Raw genomic sequence first — 3,496 nt, 5'->3', positions numbered from 1 at the left:
CTTAGTGCCTCTGAAATATCACTTACAGATGAAGAAGTTTTCAGTATTATCATCTTCTAACACTTCGGCACTGAGGAAATTGTAAGAAAGAGGACCACGAAGTGGCCTGACACTTGCTCCTGGCTTTTAATTTAATATTGTTAAAAACAATTTAATAAAATAATATTGTTAAAAATAATTTAATAAAATACATGCTGTGCTGGCAACTTACAACTGTGAGCTATCCTGAGATTCAAATATAATGATGACCAACGGCAATTTCTTTCTTTATTGTGTGACATATGTGGGTGTGATTATATAACTTCCTCAAGGCAAAATGCTGTTTTAAAGGCTTACCTAAAGAAAACAAAACTATTTTTGTTTCTGAGTTGATTATACTTTGATTTTTGTTTATATTCTCCTAATTAATGGTCTGAAAGAGATATTTGACTTTCCAAACACCCCTAGTCCTCGTTCATGGATTTCACATTGTGTAGACAATTGGAGAATTTTCTAATGCAGTTGGTGGAACCTGATTTCTGTTGGTCTTTAGGGAAAGCATAAACTTTGCTTTTTTTTTTTTTTTTTCTTTCTAAACCTCGCAGGAAGAAATTCTAACATTGTACTCACTGGTGAAGGTCTGTCCTTTACAAAGAGGCAAAAGTTGTGTCATTCCCTTGGCACATTGACGTGTACCTGTGAGATTCTCCAACACTGAAGATTTATTTTCCCCAGTGGTTGGTGGTTAAAGACCTGCCTGGGGCCTCCTGCTTTCTTGGGTGGGCCTGAAACCTGAGAGCTAGGCAGAAATGTAGGTGGGTCCCAGAAAAAAAGTATCTATGGGGTGAATGGCTTATCTTCTACTTTGTATGATGAGAAGAAAATATCATTTCTTATTTCCGCTCTTCCTTAGCATCATCTTTCTTTGCCACTTTACATTAGAATAGTAGTAAATTCTTAGAAGCCATGTAAATAAAGTGTGGGCCTAAGGGATAACTAACAAGATAAGACTCAGTGTTTATTCAAAAGTGGTCCTTACAGGTTTGGATATCTCACAGGATTGTGATGTGCAGATAAGAGTTTGAGACTTTGAAATATATGCATATACAGTAATACACAGAGCAAATTTACCTGGACTTTTTATTTGGCCATATACCTACACATTTTTAGTATTCTAGAATTATATCTGCCATATTCTTTTTTCTATATTAAGCATAAGAAATGTGTGGATTAGTAAACTAGGGGCAGACATGCACAAAGGCCCAGGCTTTATAAAGGAGTCTTACTCCTCAAGCAGTTTTCAGCAGTTTAACTATGGGCAAAATCCCATGCAAAATTCTTGTTCAATAAGACATTCTGGAAACCACCTAATTTTAAAAGAGTCTGTGTCTAGTTTTAGAGTTAAATTAGGCTCGCATGGAAGCTCAAATCGCAATGGCAACCACTCTTCTCATGTGCAAATGTATGCATTTAGAAAGGATACTGAATTTTGTATCTAAGGTAATTAGTTTTTGGTAGGAATGGGATTCTTTTCTGGAGATGCATTTACTGTGCTGATAAGTTGCATAATATATGAAGCATGGCACTATATCAATATATTTATAGGTATTTCAGTGTTCATATTTACTGCTGGGAATGGAGAGGAGGTGACTTTTGACAATGTAGGTGTTTAAGGCTGATATTCATATTCAGACAAACATTATTCACTATCATATTCAGGCAAACAGTATTGATTCACTGGAAGTTAGAAATAGAAGTATTTCCAACTCAAAGTATATATCTTCCCTCACGTATTCCAAGGATTCTAAAAAGCTATCTGTTGTACAAACATTCTCCAAAATAGTTAGAATTATTCTATTAGATTTTTCTAGTAGGACAATATAGCATGATCTTTCCTAAAATGTGTTTTCTTTGCTTCTGCCTTGAATCTGATTCAGTCTTTGAAATCAAGTCAAGGATTCCGAAGTTCAAGATCCGGTCATTTATTTTCTTTTCAAACTCAAATATATGCAAAACCCTACCCATAACACTGCAGGGCTATTACCAATTCCCTTAACCACCAAATAGTCTTAATCCTCTATTTTGAGTAAGCATCAGTTCTATCCCAGCTCTGCTGCCTATAAAAAGATAGCAGCGGGAATCAGAAAGATTCTCTGTTCCTCACAGAACCAGATTTCTGAGACAGAATGATGAGGGTCAGAGATGACATTTAGGATGACAAGCTTAAGGGTAAGAATGTTGCCTATCCTGGGTTGAAACTGTTTCATACAACGTCAAAGCAAAAACTTCAAAGCTATGTCAGAGAGAAAAGTATTGCAAAGAGTTATACAGAAAGAGATGAGTTTTTTTAAACAAGCAAACTGAACAAAGGTACATAATGGGGCAGAGTTTGTGTTCCTTGGTTGACATCCCATGGGTATTAACCAGAATGATAATAGTTCTTTGGTCCATTCACCTTTGGCTGTAATGCAAGATTAAGATGATAGTTTCAACTTGGGAACATTTGGAGTTTGTGAGTAGGGTTATTTGTATGCATCTATGTGCCCTTTGGAAGAATTTGTAAATGATTTGCTTAATAACTTTTAAAATCTGGTTTTGTTCTGACATTGCTCCTAGGTAATTGGTTGTTACAAGAGAAGAGAAAGAGCAACAGTGAAAATAAACACACGCACAAAGCAAAGGCATTTTTTTCCACTTCAACAGAGCTCCTAGGCCTAAACAGGGCAGGGGAATTGTGGATGTCACAGTGCCATTAACAGCAAAGCCCAGTGACATGAGTTTGTCTATGTAACAAACCTGCACATGTACTCCTGGATCTAAAATAAAAATTTAAAAAATAAATAAATACAGTTAAATTAAAAAGAGTACTCTCACTTAATCAGCAAGGTCATGACGCTATTGCCAATTGATTATTTTTTGTCATATAATGACATTTGATTGAGAACATGATTTATTTCATTCTATTACCATATAATTAATTTATAATTAATAGCTGCAATTCTGTCAATTATCAAACATTGAAAGGTGGGCATTATTAGTTTTATTGATGTTGAAACCTTTACTGTGAAACCTATAGAAACTTGCCCAGAGCAAGGTGGATTTGATCCTAAAGTCCGTGTTCTTTCCCTCAGACCACACATGTGCTCTTCAAGCCCATTCCACCAGCAGAGTTCCTTTCACTTATGGTAATTACTTTATCAATTTAAACAGTTTGGCCAAGTCTTTTTTGGAGAATGACAGAACATTTAGTGGCCTTTTAGTAGCTTTCTAGGCCAAAATCCCATCCAATGAAAGAATAACATCTTCATATTATCTGAAGAATGGTCTTTCATCCTTGATCTGAACGTGTCACATAATAAGGAAGTATAGTATTTCAAAAGGATGCTATTATTTAGCAGAAATCACATCGTTTGAGTAACTATTTCCCTCTTTTCTTCATCCTGTTTTTTGGTGTTATTTAGAAAAAAAAATCAAGTCTTTCTTATACAAAGCCTGTAAAATATTAAGCAATAGCTAA

General features: G+C 35.2%; 1 long non-coding RNA gene across 1 annotated transcript; it reads left to right on the top strand.

Annotated features, from left to right (window-relative positions):
• The first annotated feature begins 2,150 nt into the window (after nucleotides 1-2,150).
• Nucleotides 2,151-2,820, top strand: LOC106993031 (uncharacterized). The gene is made up of 2 exons (XR_001439205.2): nucleotides 2,151-2,208; nucleotides 2,596-2,820. It is a non-coding gene; the product is annotated as an uncharacterized LOC106993031 (long non-coding RNA).
• Nucleotides 2,821-3,496: the final 676 nt, after the last annotated feature.

The sequence above is a fragment of the Macaca mulatta genome, chromosome 13 (genome assembly GCF_049350105.2).
Source record: "Macaca mulatta isolate MMU2019108-1 chromosome 13, T2T-MMU8v2.0, whole genome shotgun sequence".
Classification (NCBI taxonomy): domain Eukaryota; kingdom Metazoa; phylum Chordata; class Mammalia; order Primates; family Cercopithecidae; genus Macaca; species Macaca mulatta.
The sequence above is the reverse complement of the archived record's forward strand: the minus strand, read 5'-3'. Positions and strand labels throughout refer to the sequence as shown.